The 17,523-nt window shown below is 38.3% G+C and overlaps 1 protein-coding gene across 4 annotated transcripts in view; it reads left to right on the top strand.

Annotated features, from left to right (window-relative positions):
• The first annotated feature begins 9,480 nt into the window (after positions 1-9,480).
• The window catches only part of st3gal5 (ST3 beta-galactoside alpha-2,3-sialyltransferase 5), a 41,073-nt gene continuing 33,030 nt past the window's right edge, over positions 9,481-17,523 (top strand). Inside the window, exons 1-2 of one of the 4 annotated variants that reach the window (XM_048179636.1) lie at positions 9,482-9,943; positions 10,162-10,271. The gene's annotated coding sequence lies outside the window, so the exon portion shown is untranslated. Of the gene's footprint in view, positions 10,272-17,523 lie in introns of all 4 variants that reach the window. The other 3 variants (XM_048179635.1, XM_048179634.1, XM_048179638.1) reach the window with 3 other exon arrangements.

Here is a 17,523-nt window from a genome sequence, read left to right on the forward strand (position 1 = left end):
GAAATGACTGCTTCAATACGGCGTGGCATGGAGGCAATCAGCCTGTGGCACTGCTGAGGTGTTATGGAGGCCCAGGATGCTTCGATAGCGGCCTTAAGCTCATCCAGAGTGTTGGGTCTTGCGTCTCTCAACTTTCTCTTCACAATATCCCACAGATTCTCTATGGGGTTCAGGTCAGGAGAGTTGGCAGGCCAATTGAGCACAGTAATACCATGGTCAGTAAACCATTTACCAGTGGTTTTGGCACTGTGAGCAGGTGCCAGGTCGTGCTGAAAAATGAAATCTTCATCTCCATAAAGCTTTTCAGCAGATGGAAGCATGAAGTGCTCCAAAATCTCCTGATAGCTAACTGCATTGACCCTGCCCTTGATAAAACACAGTGGACCAACACCAGCAGCTGACATGGCACCCCAGACCATCACTGACTGTGGGTACTTGACACTGGACTTCAGGCATTTTGGCATTTCCTTCTCCCCAGTCTTCCTCCAGACTCTGGCACCTTGATTTCCGAATGACATGCAAAACTGAGCAACAGTCCAGTGCTGCTTCTCTGTAGCCCAGGTCAGGCGCTTCTGCCGCTGTTTCTGGTTCAAAAGTGGCTTGACCTGGGGAATGCGGCACCTGTAGCCCATTTCCTGCACACGCCTGTGCACGGTGGCTCTGGATGTTTCTACTCCAGACTCAGTCCACTGCTTCCGCAGGTCCCCAAGGTCTAGAATCGGTCCTTCTCCACAATCTTCCTCAGGGTCCGGTCACCTCTTCTCGTTGTGCAGCGTTTTTTGCCACACTTTTTCCTTCCCACAGACTTCCCACTGAGGTGCCTTGATACAGCACTCTGGGAACAGCCTATTCGTTCAGAAATTTCTTTCTGTGTCTTACCCTCTCGCTTGAGGGTGTCAATGATGGCCTTCTGGACAGCAGTCAGGTCGGCAGTCTTACCCATGATTGCGGTTTTGAGTAATGAACCAGGCTGGGAGTTTTTAAAAGCCTCAGGAATCTTTTGCAGGTGTTTAGAGTTAATTAGTTGATTCAGATGATTAGGTTAATAGCTCGTTTAGAGAACCTTTTCATGATATGCTAATTTTTTGAGATAGGAATTTTGTGTTTTCATGAGCTGTATGCCAAAATCATCAGTATTAAAACAATAAAAGACCTGAAATATTTCAGTTGGTGTGCAATGAATCTAAAATATATGAAAGTTTAATTTTTATCATTACATTATGGAAAATAATGAACTTTTATCACAATATGCTAATTTTTTGAGAAGGACCTGTATACATACATGTACTGTATTTATTACAGTGCCATACAGTCATCTAGTGGTTAAACAATGGCATTACATATGAATAGTATTTTTCCGGCCACCAGATGCCTATAATTTGCCTCTTTGCATTGGAATTTAAAAACCTTTACTCTATTTTTAAACTTAAATACTAAACTAATTGTAATATAAAAATTTCTGTCACAAAGCTCAAACAAAAAATATTATTTTAAATGGTCATTAATGAATCATAATTATTGCACAAATAGGGCTGGGCGATATATCGCATGCGATTGTCACGCGCATTTCGTCAGTAAAGCCGGTTCCCTGATTACCGCTAAATCGCCATCACCTGCTTTCAAATGGCGCGGCATTTAATAGGCAGAACCGTAGTTCACTGATAAGCTACGCAATATCGCGTTCATTATCGCAGATGAATCGCCTTCGATAATGAACGCGATATTGCGTAGCTTATCAGTGAACTACGGCTCTGTTTATTAAATGCTGCTCCATTTGAAAGCAGGTGATGGCGATTTAGCGGTAATCAGGGAACCGGCTTTACTGACGAAATGCGCGTGACAATCGCATGCGATATATCGCCCAGCCCTATGCACAAATATTAGTAACAAAAAATCTCTTCAAAATAATTAATAAATATTAATGAACTAAAATATAGTACATCTATTTAATTGATAATTGATACGTATACAAGGGGTTTGGTCAATTTTGACCACCAAGGAGTATGAATGTGACCCAAGTAAGAAATACCTGAGGGTTAAACTCAAGAAAAACATATTAATGTTGTCTCTTTAGCTGACTGTTGCTAAAATAACTGTAAATTATCACGTCATCTGGTTAGAAGGCTGCCCACTTATCACAGCCTTGCAGGACTAAGTCTATTAGTTGCTGGAATCAGAGTCCTGCATGGGTCCTGTTTGATAAACCCACACCCACCCTGCACCCGCAGTTAATAGAAGACCCACCCCGTTATCCAACAGCAACATTAATAATTTTATTCTGTACCCGACCCCACACGTTTGACATAAAAACCGCGACCAAACTGCACCCGCATTAAATGTCCTACATAAGGTAGACAAAAATAACTCTCTCATGTAGCCTAACACAAGCAATAAAATATGAAAAATAGGCTAAAACTTCATCCAAATTGTTTATAGATTAAATACAGAAAGTGAGTAAAGCACACTCCCTTTAATATAATCATTATAGCTGTCACAATGTATTATTATAGCATTATAGCTCAACGCTGCCTTTAACAGTTTTCAGACAGAGCGTGAACACAGGACCCATGGGAAGCCACCCGTGTGCAGGACTCTGGCTGGAATGTGGCAGGTGCCCCATGTAAGCCAAAAAGAAGGACAGTAAATTGAAACAGTCCGAATGCCATATAGGGCATTGAGACAAGGTCAAGGGGGCACCTGCCAGTAGCCTGTGCACAGGTCTAGAGTTGTCAGGAGCCGAGCCCTGCCAATCCCTTCCAGGACGTTCTCAATGCGGGGCATTGTGTCTGAGTTTTTGAAGCTCCAAAAAGCGCATCCATCCATCATAAAAGTAATCCATACGACCCCAGTGCGTTAATAAATGCCTTCTGAAGTGAAACAATGTTAGGTTTTTGTAAGATAAATGTCCATATTTAAAACTTTATAAACGTTATACCTCTGACCCGACCTATAATGTAGGACATAGCTCTCTTATATCATCTGGTTTTAGACTTCTATTTCATGACCGGCAATTTCTTTTGCTCTATCCTCTGCGCTTCCACGTTAGACAAGTCTCACCTAAACTTATGCTACGCCTATGTCATACACACAGGTCTAGTGTTGTCAGGAGCCAAGCCCTGCCAATCCTTTCCAGGAGGTTATCAATGTGGGGCATTGGATAAGCGTCGAACCTCGACTAGAATTTCAGTTTTCGAAAGTCAATTCAGACGTGCAGGGTGTTATCTTTTTTAGGGCCATCAACTAGGGGGTACTCCACTCACTATCTGAGGGCTCGATCACTTCATGCTCCAGCGTCGTCTCTCTCTCTTGCTTCAAGGGAGTGAGAAGACATATATGGTAGGATCTTTGTCTGCAGGGTGTTGTGTCTTCAGGTGAATGTGGTGGTGGATGACATTTGTCTGCCCATGCCTCTAATGGATGAGATGTGGGAACTGGGGGAGTGGTTGGCGAAGTTCTGTTTGGTTGAGCTCAGATAAGTGATCCATCTCACAAGCATTTTTTTCATTGTAAACTCATTGTAAAAATGGATCAATCCAAAACAAATATTTAATCGCATGTTGACGATTAGCAGACAGTAGTGATGAACGGACTGCAGTTATATCTGCAGACACTATGCATAATCTGTGTGTCGGGCAGGCCAAGTAATAAAAAATAACATTCCAATTAATTGTGGGTGGATGAGAGATAAATCATTAATGTGTTGTTTTTAATAAGGACACAGAACTCTTATTTCACAGCAAAGCATGCATCACTCTTTTAATTTAATTTTCAACAACAATGGAAAACCAATCAAGGAAAAACATATGCCTAGAGCACCTCCTAGTGGTCATTATATAAAAACAAAGGACAAAACCTGCATGAGATATTGCTTAAAGGAATAGTTCACCCAAAAATGAAAATGAAAATAATAATAATAATAATAATGCGTTTAATTTATGAATAAACCTAAATACATACAAAACAGAGCAAATACAAAACACATCAAACACCACAGATGATCATGGAATCTGAGTCAGATGCACAGTCCAGAATAAAATTAAATGGTGAAAACAGGACAAACACAAGAAACAATACAATACAGCACATCAAACACCACAAATGATAATGGAATATGAGACAAATGCATAATCCGAGTGGAAGTAGACAAAAAGTGGACCAGAGGTCTGAACAGAATGAGCAGAGGAATAAAAATGAAGCACGTAGCCCCTCATAGTGGGTACACCAAGCAACCTGCGTCAAATCACATCTTGAATGCCACACAGTCTAAACAAGTGCAATCTGCAGGACCTCAAACAGCAAACTGGAACATTCGATGACACAGCCACCACGACACAAAATCCTTCCGTCAAAGACTTAGATACTTTGCAGCAACCACACTACAAACACCATCAGGTAGGCAGGCCGGTGAAATCAGATAGGCCAAACAAAGCACCACAGCAAGCAGCAGAGCGGAGCACACCACCTCTGTGCACCAGAATCAAAGAAATGTAGTTGAAGTTGAAGCTGTCACGCATATATTTTAAGCAAGAGGACAATAACAAAACAGACAAACAGCCCCGGTGTGAAGCGGCAGCCAAATGCGCACAGCATACTCACACCGGAAGTCACATGATCAGTAACATTTTATCCCATAATTTACTCATCCTCAAGTAATCCTAGGTGTATATGACTTTCTTCTTTCAGCTGAAGTGAACCCATCGCTTCACTTCAGAAGGCATTTATTAACCCACTGGAGTTGTATAGATTACTTTTATGATGGAAGAATGCGCTTTTTGGAGATTCAAAAGCTCGGGCACTATTCAGTGCCATTACAAAGCTGGGAAGAGCAAGGATATTATTTTATATAACTCTGACTGTGTCTGGCTGAAAGAAGAAAGTCATATACAGTACACCTAGGATAACTTAACAGTTTTAACTAAAAATATACACAAACTTAGAAATTATTCTGATAAGAATGTTTTCCAACATAATGATGGAAATATTAACATGTTTAAAGCTTAATTTTTCGTCAGGCACTAATTTGAAGACTCTTGTTAAGCTATGCAGTTGCAGGGTCCACTTGTTTAAGCAGCAATGGAGACAAAACAGAGAGGCAAATTTTAAAAAGGAGAATATAAAAATGTTTTATTTAGTACTGTCCTGAATAAGCTATTTCACATAACAGATGTTTACATACACTCCACAAGACAAAATGACTGAATTTATAAAAATTGCCACATTCAAAATTTACATACCCTTGAATCCTAACTGTCTGTCACCCACGACTGTTTTGCAATAGTTGTTTGTAAGTCCCTTGTAATTGTAAAAAAAAAAAGAAATTGTGACTTTTTATCTAACAATTCTGACTTTTTTTCATGCAACTGCGAGTTTGCATCTCTCAATTCTCTCAAATCACACAATTCTGAGAAAAAAGTCAGAATTGTGAGATAAAATCTTGCAATTACATTGTTTTTGCGTAACACTTATTAGTATTCCAAAGTATTCTAAAGTATGTAGATTAAGTTACAAAATGTGGGTAATCTAACGAAATATGTTACAAATTACTTTTTAAAGCATGTATTTTGTAATCTGTAGTGACATTTTAAAAATAACCTACCCAGCCCTGGCAATGGCTGTGAAGCGTATGTATCAGACAAAACACTAATAAAGCCTGTATCCAGCCTTTACTTGGGTTGAATGTATTTAATTGTCTATGTGTTCGGGAACGGAAACAGTTACAATGTAAGTTTGAAGGGAGTAAAACCTGTGTTTAGACTATTAAAGAAATGTGCCAAATTTTGCCAAATAACTTTTTCTTTAAATAAATGGTCATTTAAAAGCAGTCTACTTTAGTGTAATACAGTATGTTATCATATGGACCCACATGGAAATCGGGCCAATACCAACAACAAACGTCTAACCAATCAGCAATCGGCGTATGATGGTCGAGGAGAGAGAATGAGCAAGAGGGAGATTTGAAAAAAACTGCAGAACAGGAAATGGGACACAATACAAAAGAGCTCAAAAGAATATCACTGGAATATAGGTTTGTGCCTGGGCAAGCACTTTAGGACCCACTTTTATATTAGAAAAGCTTTCCAGTGCTGGAGAGAGCTAAGTGGGAAGGCCTGAAAACAGACGCGGAGGCTGCTTTGATCCCACTCATGTGAGTATACTGGGTTTTGATTGTCTGGAGCTGCTGTGCTGTTTGTGACTAACAACGAACACTTTGTATTTACTCTTGTGTACTGTACGTTCACTTTTTGTGCTTCCTTGTTATTCGTTCATCAACTGCGCTTTATTTTTTGTGAAGCATTTTGTTGTGCGTCAGCTGTGATAAACACATCTACTCGCATTGCATGTGTAACAGTGGCCAGATAGTGAGAGTTTTGCTGTTAAACTACTGCACACTGACGACCGCTTAAGAACGCAGTGTTTAGCGCCATTGTTAGTGCACTCGCCTCGCATGCCAGCAGCGATCGGGTCGGAGTTCAAGACCGACTCTGAGCAGGGTGGTTAGGATTGGAGTTTTGGAGGCGGAGCAATGAAGAGAGGGGTGGGTTTGTTTGGGTTGATTTCAAATATCAACAATATCCAACAGTGTTCTTCAAATAATACTTAGAGCACCTTTAACACGGAGAATTTGAATGAGAATTGTAATGTGATGATCGGGTGGGTGAGGGGTGGATGATTTATTTTTATCAGCGGATTCGGGTGACGTTAGAGCTGATCCATGCATCTCTAGTGGACAGGCTGTTGATTCATTAAGTGATACACTATTTCCTCACAACAGCAGTTTATTTAGCGTAGTAAAGCTTCTACTTTTTTTTTTAAACAGCCTTTGGTGTGATTGCCTGTGTGCCGCAAGTTTTTGTTGTTGTTGTTGTTGTTGCTAACCTTGGAGGCTTGCCTAAAGCCACGCACACACTTAACAATTGTAAGGCCGATAATGAATGTAAATTGATACTTATGACTGATCGTGCTCAAACGCTTCCAGTCAGAGCCAGTTGCGTTCAGTCTGAAATTACAGTCGGTGTTCAAATTCCATGTGTAAGTATATAAATCTGCTTCAGTCGCAGGAAACAATCGTATGTATGTTGAGCACAGTCTTAGAATGTTTTAACTAGTCGTTAAATGTGTGCCCGGCTTAAGTGGCTTTGGCTGGCCTGAAACTGCTGGCGCTGTGGGTCTGCAGCTGTACTGTATTGGTAACAGGGCTGAAGTGAAGGCAGAGCTTCTCATGGCAATTTTCTTTATTAGATATGAGTTATTTTCACAAGGATTTTAATTGGAATTATATCTATGTTATTTAGTACATGCATAAGGTACAGCAATATTTTTATACAATAATCATGTTTAATGTTAATGAATACATACATATGCATACACATACATATATACATACATACATACACATACACATACACACACACACACACACGCGGGGTTGAAAATGTGTTAAAAACCACAGTGGATCTATATACTATTTTTGGCTTCTGATTTAACCTTGAGATTTTAAGTATTAGATAGCTTAGATATTTGCAACACTATCTACAATGACACTAATAATTCTTAATTTCTGATAGAAATGCAAAATCAATCGGTAGTTATTAATAGAATAACAAGACACAAACCTTTATGTGATAGCAATCCTTCTAAATTTTCATCAATCCTGTTTCTTCTTCTTGTGTGAGCGTGATTTGAACTCGAATAACATTCCGTAGTCCAGAAACTTTCTTTAGATAAGTTTAATAACAAAATTAACTGGAAAAATGTTACACGGTCAAAAAACTGTTTCGCTCCACCATTGCTTCACAACGACTAGCGACCTTTTCCGGAAATGACATCATCGTCAATATGAAATGAAATATACTTATTTAATTATTTACCTTTATAATTATTATACAATTGTTTAACACAAATTTATTCCACATCTAAATAGAAACAAATAACATATGGCTCTTACACTTTACACTCAATCGCGTTTGGTCCCATTTATTTTTGATCACAGTGCATACACATACAAACTTTTAGTCCAAAAGTGCGCACATTTGGAGAAATGCACATTTACCTCATATTTCATTAGATAGAATATAAGCTGGCCGTTCACAGGGTTTAATAATTACCTAGGTCAGAAAATGTTGTTTGCTAGGGGGTTACGGGGGCATGCCCCCCCCGAGAAAATTTAGATTTCCCTGGTGTACATGTGCAGTTTTAAGACGTTTTAAGGCCAACAAATTGGATAACAATTTAAAACCATATCAACAAATAAATGCATGCACAGTTTTTAGGCAGCTTTAATCGCATGTTTGGTAATTTCATGACTTAACTTACAACAGAACAACGACGGTCATTGCTCGTTCTTTTGCGCTTTAATAAAGTAACCCCTCGTTTACACTGCACGCGTGTGCGTTGCGTTACGGCTCCGGCATGGTTTTGTTCCGTCTTCTGGGACGCTTCTCAAACGCACCGCGCCGCGGCTGGTGTAAACACGAGCATTGACTAGAGTGGCCGCGTATCAGCTCCGGTAGCCGCGTCGCAGCCGTAACGTGCCGCACACGCGTGCAGTGTAAACCCGGCCTAATTATGCAGCGCGCGCTGGCGCATTTGCGCATGCAATTCTTGAGTGCGCGCCACGAGCGCAGTATAACTGCTGATTGGACAGTCGTGTTAATTTTTCTGAGTTTTACCGACATAGCCTCACAACATCTCATCTGACTGCAGTTCACTGTTGTTCAAGTGAAGCTCCCTCGTCGTCACCTAACGTTACCTAACGATATAGTATCAGTGGCCGCGCTCATTTGACTTGGGCCTGGCGCTGAGACGAAGTTGGAATGCGCGTCTGAAAAGTGTCCCGTTAGTTGTGGTCGTAAAGAGACAGTTCTATATAAACGCAGCGTTTTACTTGGTGATGTTTTAAAAAAAGATTTTTTTTTTTCTTTTCTTGGTATTTTATATGCTCTGTTAGTGGTTTGTGGAGTAGCATCATCCGCGAGGGATTTTTTTCATCCCCCCGGGGATAAAAATAATTCAGCAGAGGCAGGGATACATAGACCAGAAGGGGGGAAATCCCCCCGCCCCCCCTACAAATCGCACCCTGTATATATATTTATATAAAATATAGGCTATAAACAGTTCATAGGTCTAACTATCTATAACAGAAACACTCAAAGCGCTGATCATTCAACTTTATCTAAATTAATATTATTCAACATGTGCAAACTCTGCAAATAAATAAATAAATAAATAAATAAATAAAGGGTAGGCTATAGGCTTTAACACGTGATTAAAATTCGTAAAAGATTGTTATATGCCGTTTAAAGTTTTAACTACGTTAAAAATAGCTGATGGAGACCCGATTTCGAGGGAAGACACGTTTTGTCTCGACACTGGTGATAGCCAGGCAAGCCTGGCGCTGCTGATGTCCTGAAGCTGCGGGCGCTGCAGGTCTGCTGGAAAAATCTTGTTTCAGGATAGCATCCAGAAGAGCAGTCTCAGACCGGAAGTTAGGGCAGAGCTGACAATCACCTATGCATACTGCTGGGCTGGTTCTGTCTGGATAAATGCGCAACTTTACGGAGATATCAATCGAAAAACGCGATGATAAGTCTCGTTTCGAGTTTCTGTTGAGTTTAGTTTATGCATCATATTGTTTTGGATGCTTGCAGTTGTTATATATTTTTGGCTAAATATTGCAGTTTATTGTGATTATACTAGCTGGGTTTACGACAGTGACAGAGTAAATTAACACAGTATATTTACTTTGCTCATTCGGATTGAAAATTTGCATATCCTAACTGTAATCGTGTGTATAATTATAATAGCCCCATAGAGAGGCATTTAATAGGCACTGAGCAGGTTTCTTTCCGCTACAGTGTGTAAACCATAGGTGTAAAAACAGTGGAACTCTTTGACTAATGAATATTAATTAGATAACGTGACTGGGCGCACCAGGAAGCGATAGGTAATTCGTTTTTGCATCAGAAAGCTTACTCACGTCGTGGAATGAATTGTGAATTTCCTTTAGCGCCTTCGATTGTTTTGTTTATTGAACAGTGGCCACTTTTGGCCTAGATCTGTATAATGGCTTGTATGTTACATCTCGGGAGATCATGATACAATCTTAAGATTCTGTTTTGTGTGTGTGTGTGTTTTTTTTGTTTTGGTTGCGGCGTCGATCAGTGCATTCGAAAATTCCCACGCTGTTAGAAAAATGTATAACAGCTACATCGACATCGGGGGATCATTAGTTAGTTCAGTATGCGGATCCTTATGAGAACACAAAGCTAAAGGTAAGTGTGAATGATGATTTACCATTATTATACTAATTCAATCAGGTGTAAACGAGAGCATGCTACTTTATCGATAAACTGTGTATGGCAAGCCGTTTGGACTTTTATTCATTCTCAGGATATGAATTCTTGATATCATCAATTCAGTTCTTGATATCAACAATTCAGTTCTTGATATCAGGAATTACATTTCCCACTAGTAACAATGGCAATTTTAATATCAAGAACTGACATTTCAACTAGTGCCAATTGAATTCTTGATGTTTACAATTCACATTTTTACTAGTAACAATTATTGATATCAAAAATTATGATTTTTACTAGTAAGAACTGTATTTCTGATATGTGAAATTTGAATTTCAACTAGTAAGAAATCAATTCATGATATCAACAATTGAATTTGAATGGCAACCTATGGTGACATTTCACTAGTGAAAATACAATTACAGTTATCAAGAATTGTTGATATCAAAAATTTGCATTATAACTAGTGAAAATTGAATTGTTGATATCAAAAATTAACATTGTTACTAGTGGAAATGTTATTCCTCATATCAAATTGCCATTGTTACTAGTATCAAGAAGTATCTGATATTAAGAATTGAATTATTGATATCTAGAGTTGAATTATTTATATCAAGTATTGAATTATCATCAAGAATTCATATCCTGAGAAAGAATAAAAGTCTAAACAGCTTGCCATAGTTTGGGTGCTATTGTGATGTGCAATATATGCACAAGCTTCCGCTTTCCGTATTCTTCAAAAAGCTTACAATGTATGTCCTACGCCTTCCCTATTCTACTTAAAAAAACTAAGCTGGCGCCGTGTTCATATGTAGCATAGTAAATAAATCTATCTAAGTAAATGAATAAATAAAGCAGGTCTCTCTAGAGAGATCCGTCTCTAATGTTGTGAATGACTAACATATTTTGCAGCTAGTGTAGCTGTGTTATCATCTTCACCAAGTATGAAGGGCATTTTCTTAGTATCACTGTTCAATGAATGATGGAATCAGTGTTTTAAGTATGGGGAGAAATGTTTCTCTTACATTTTGATATTTAGGACAGATGAGTAGAAAGTGTTTCTCATCCTCTATGTGCTGTAGATCACAGTGTGTACAGATCTTCTGCTCTCTCTCGCCTTCCTCTTATTTCTAGATAATGGTCACTTAATGTGTACAGTGGCAAAAAAAGTATGTGAACCACTTGCAGAATTTGTGAATAATTTTAATAAAATTAGAGAGATCACACAAAATGCATGTTGTTTTTTGTTTAGTACTGTCCTGAGTAAGATATTTTACATAAAAGATGTTTGCATTTAGTTCACAAGACAAAACAATAGCTGAATTTATTAAAATGGCCCCATTCATAAGAATGTGAACCATTGATTCTTAATAGCCTACTGTGTGTGGTTACCTGGATGATCTACGACTGTTTTTTTTTTTTTGGTTTGTGATGGTTGTTCATGAGTTTCTTGTTTGTTCTGAAAAGTTAAACTAAGCTCTGTTCTTCAGAAAAAATCCTTCAGGTCTTGCAGATTCTTCAGTTTTCAAGCATTTTTTGCATATTTGAACCCTTTACAACAGTGACTGAATAATTTTGAGATCCATGTTTTCATACTGAGGACAATTGAGGGACTCAAACACAGCTATTAAAAAAGGTTCAAACATTCACTGATGCTCCATAAGAAAACATAATGCATTAAGAGTCAGGGGGTGAAAACTTTTGAACAGGATGAAGATGTCACAATTTTTCTTATTTTGTTTAAATATTATTGTTTTTCATTTAGTACTGCCCTTCAGAAGCAACAGAAGATACTTGCATGTTTCCAGGAAGAAAAATTAAGTACAATTTACCTTGATATTTGAATTCAAAAGTTTTCACCCCCCGGCTCTTAATGCATCGTGTTTCCTTCTGGAGCATCAGTGAATGTTTGAACTTTTGGGTTTTTTATAGTTGAGTTTGAGTCCCTCATTTGTTCTCATTGTGAAAAGATGGATCTCAAAATCATTCAGTCACTGCTGTAAAGGGTTCAAATATGCAAAAAATGCTTGAAAACTGAAGAATCTGCAGGACCCAGAGGATTTTTCTGAAGAACAGAGCTCAGTTTAACTGCTCAGGACAAACAAGAGACTCATGAACAACCATCACAAAACAAACAAACAATCATAGATCCTCCAGGGGCCTGTACCATGATGGTAGATGAACAAACTCAGGGTTATAGGATTAGTTTCGAGTTGACAAAACCAATCCACTCCAATCTGACTTTGTTGGTACCATGATGCTGATCATCAACTTTTTCTGTCAACTCAGGCTTTGATCCTGAGTTTGTGGAGCACGTGCACATGAATCTGTGACATCAGTGGTGAACAGCCAATCACATGCCTTGCAGCAGAGATAAACTCTGATTCACTTTTCACGAGAGAGCCAGCACCATTCAAAACTCTTTTGCTGAAAATGAAGAATTTAAACGCATTTACACTAATGGAAAATACTTGTCTGTGAAAGAGGACAAATAAAAGAAATGATCTTTCTCTATCAGTGCAAGTGAAAGTTATGAAGTTAGTTTATATAGTTGATAATATATAGCGATAGAGACTCAAACATACAAGGTCACATGTAATCATATTTAAAGTTTATTTACAGCTTATTTATATTACATATGATCTATATATAGTAATATTCATTGAAACTAAATGCTAAATAAAAACTGTTAAACTAAACTTGCGTGTGTAATGGATTAATAAAAATATAGATCATATTATACAAATCATATATAAATCATAAAATAATTCTAATTATCATTAAAACCCAGACAATTTCATCATTAAATATTTGTTTTTACTATATAATGACCTTTAATTTGGAGGAAGAGAAACTGGGGGAGTGACTTTATTGTGTTGGGTGTGTCAGTGTCACTTTGCTCACATCTGATTGGTCCAATTTCAGTTTGATCTCTGAACCAGAACATAACCTGCCCTGGAGCAGGTTAGCCGTGGAGCGTAAGTTACCATGGCGATGAACACCACTAAAAGTCAAGTTACTTTCATGGTACCTAAAACCTAGGATTGGCGCAAACTAATCTGAAACTTACCTGGCTAGCCAGCTAATCCAGCTTCATGGTACAGGCCCCAGGTAACGACACACAGTATTAAGAATCAATGGTTCACATACGTATGAATGGGGTTATTTTAATAAATTCAGCTGCTATTTTGTCTTGTGAACTAAATGCAAACATCTTTTATGTAAAATATCTTACTTAGGACAGTACTAAACAAAAAATAACATGCATTTTGTATGATCTCTCTTATTTTATTAAAATTATTCACATTTTCACATATTCTGCAAGTGGTTCACATACTTTTTCTTGCCACTGTATTTGGAGAGGATTTGTCTTTCTTGAAATTGTTTCATTAATAGGTAATTTGCCAATTTAGTAGTTCTATTTAGGGTCGAGTAACATTGGAGTTTATTTTGGAGTTCAAAATGTGCTTTTAGTGATTCATCATGAGTATCTTTTAGATTTTTGTCAATTTCTTTAATAATAGTTTTGAGGTTGCAGCTGTGGTCATTTGGGAATTGAGTTTCATGGACAACTTGAAGAGCGAGTGTGTTTAGAGGATGAGATTCTGCTGAGGTTTCATTGGTGAGGAGGGCTTTATATTGGACTGAATCTGGATCAGAATGATGGAGGTGATGCCAGAACTGAGCACATCTCGTCTGGATCTCAATGTTTAGTGGGTACAAACTTAATTCAGCCCTGCAGGTGTCATTGGATGTGCTTCTGTGAACTCCTAAAATGTTTTTGCCAATTTCCAATTGTAGTTTTTCTACTTTTTTAGAAATTGGGATAAAACTTTTGTACTGGTCCCCAAATTTCACATCCATATAAAAGAATTGGTTTTATTATTGAGTTATATAATTTTATCCAAGTTTTAATATGTAATTTTAAAGGTGCCCTAGAGCTTCTTTTTAAAAAATGTAATGTAAGTCCAGTGCTTCCCACACATAGACTTTACTTGGGCTGGCCGCCCACGTATAATAACGGCCGCCCAAGTATATTCGGAGACACATTTTTGCTATTATTATTTTTGTCCTCTTATACTTTTATATCCACGCAAGATAATGAAACCATCCACGATCGAATAACTAGTCGTTTTGTACCTGCTCGTTATGTGTGCGTCAGAACTGTTTACTCCCGCTAACATTCAAACGGGCGCTGCATTGTGCAAAGTCACAAGGGGGCACTGTTGCGCTTTCTACAAGCTCGCGCAACAGCGCTTCAGACTGCTTCAAAGTGATTCTCAATCAATGAAAAGCGCAGATTTATGCCAAGTGATTGCTCATGAACTCAAGTTGATGAATTACTACAATGTCTACTTTATGGCCTTTATATAAAATGTTTTAGACGATTGTAAGAATCTGAAGGATCAGCCTGCAATAGTACAGACATTTCAAAATAAGAGTCCCGGTGTATTTCGGGCTTGTTTATAATTAAAAGTCACACGCTAAGTTTTTTCTTTTTCTTTTGGGCATTATTGGTATTTTGGTTACACTATAAATTGTATTTAATTTGATTTCCATTTAATTCATAGTAAATTATTGTAGTCTCCCCCACAGAAAGAAAAGACTAAGAACATTATTTGACACACATATTATTCATTTTATAAATTTTACTAGTAAAATCTGTGTCCCATTCACTGAGAGAGACACTGTATGACAGCAAGGAGAACATAGGAAAATGTGAACCATTCAAATGCTGTAATTTTGCATAATTTACAATGCATAATAATGCATAATATTGGTATGTAATATGTTATTTAATTAAAATTAATTTTTAATAAATAAAAACACTGTTAAAAATCACACATTGTTTGTTTGTCACATGTAGTAGACCATTTTTGTGCCAGGGGTAATAGGAGGATTTTTCGCCCGGCTACCACCGCAAGTATATTTCAAACCTGTGGGAAGCACTGAAGTCTAAGGTGTCACCTGAATGTGTCTGTGAAGTTTCAGCTCAAAATACCCCATATATTTTTTTAATTCTTTTTTTTTTTAATTCTTTTTTTTAACTGCCTATTTTGGGGCATCATTAACTATGCACCGATATATAGGTTGCGGCCCCTTTAATTCTCGTGCTCTCCCGCCCCCGGAGCTCGCGCTTGCCTTGAACAGCATAAACACAGTTCACACAGCTAATATAACCCTCAAAATGGATCTTTACAAGATGTTCGTCATGCATGCTGCATGCATACATCGGATCATGTGAGTATTGTATTTATTTGGATGTTTACATTTGATTCTGAATGAGTTTGATAGTATGCTCCGTGGCTAAAGCTAACATTACACACTGTTGGAGAGATTTATAAAGAATGAAGTTGTGTTTATGAATTATACAGACTGCAAGTGTTTAAAAATGAAAATAGCGACGGCTCTCGTCTCCGTGAATACAGTAATAAACGATGGTAACTTTAACCACATTTAACAGTACATTAGCAACATGCTAATGAAACATTTAGAAAGACAATTCACAAATATCACTAAAAATATCATGATATCATGGATCTTGTCAGCTATTATTGCTCCATCTGCCATTTTTCGCTATTGTTCTTGCTTACCTAGTCTGATGATTCAGCTGTGCACATCCAGACGTTCTGCCCTTGTGTAATGCCTCGATCATGAGCTGGCATATGCAAATATTGGGGGCGTACACCCCGACTGTTACGTAACAATCGGTGTTATGTTGAGATTCGCCTTTTCTTCGGAGGTCTTTTAAACAAATGAGATTTATATATGAAGTAGGGCTGGGCGATATATTGCATGCGATTCTCACGCGCATTTCGTCAGTAAAGCCGGTTCCCTGATTACCGCTAAATCGCCATCACCTGCTTTCAAATGGAGCGCCTTTTAATAGACAAAGCCGTAGTTCACGGAGAAGCCACACAAAATCGCGTTCAGTATCGAAGATGAATCGACTTCGATAATGAACCCGATTAGTGTTGTCACGGTACCAAAATTCCAGTAGTCGGTACCGATACCATGAAAATTTTACGGTTCTCGGTACCAATTTCGGTACCACAGTAAAATCTATTGGAACTATTTTACTATTTTATATAGCCTATTTTAAAAACATTAAATATGATTTGGAGTGTGTGTGTTTGTGTGTGTATATATAGGCTACCTCAATGAAATACATTTTGAAATATAAAATAAATAAATAAATAATTAAATGCTCAAACATCCATTGTGTACTGCATATGCTGGTAAGGTAGGTTTTGAAGCTGTATGCTGGTCAAATGCTGGTCCTAAACTGGTCCTGCTGGTCCATACTAGTCCTAAGCTGGTCCTGGACCAGCATAAACCAGCTCAAACCAGCATACCAGCTTCAAAACCTACTTTACCAGCATATGCTCGTTTTTTCAACAGGGGTAACAGACGTGCGTGTTTATTTTAGCTATTCCGTCAGAGAAACAACACAGCCTGTAAAACTATGAAATAAATATCGGTAAATAATGGTAACCTAAATAATAAGAAAGTTAAATATTATTTCAAAAAGCATTCTGTTGTGGTTGTTAACCAGTTCTTCATTGTTATCTATTGTCGTAATACTGTTGTGCGCACGAACAGTATTACGACAAACAAACAGCGCACGAGTCAGAGAGAGACTGCTTATTGAAGATGATAAACTTACACTGGATAAGGCTCTCACTCTGGCACTCCAAATTGAAGAAGCTACTCAATGTGCAGCTAAAATAGCAGAGAATAATGCAGCTAAAACTGATTTCACCACTGTACCCACAAATGCAGTCACTGAAGGGGGGCTCCAGCCTGCAGGTGCAGTAATCCAGCAAACACAGCCTCAATCAAGTCAACAGAGACAAACGTGTGGAAACTGTGGCTCCAATCGCCATGCCAACAGGTCCCCAGACTGCCCAGCAATCGGACAGAAGTGTAGGCATTGCGGTAAGCTTAACCACTTTGCAAGGTGGTGCAGATCAAAGTCTAGTTTCACTTAACACATCTCGGCCCTCACCAGCAGTAATTCACACAGTTGGTCCTCACTCAGTCACCTTCTCTACATGTGGTGTACAGCTGAAAGACTGTTGCATCCCACTACTTCTTGACACAGGAGCTAAAGTGTCATTGCTTAATATGGCCACCTACAAGAAATTTTTCTCGGACGTGAAGTTACAACCATCGCCTTTGAAACTCTGTGGGTATGGTCAAGCCAGCATTGCAGTGACTGGAGTAG

The sequence above is a fragment of the Megalobrama amblycephala genome, unplaced genomic scaffold (assembly GCF_018812025.1).
Source record: "Megalobrama amblycephala isolate DHTTF-2021 unplaced genomic scaffold, ASM1881202v1 scaffold265, whole genome shotgun sequence".
NCBI lineage: Eukaryota > Metazoa > Chordata > Actinopteri > Cypriniformes > Xenocyprididae > Megalobrama > Megalobrama amblycephala.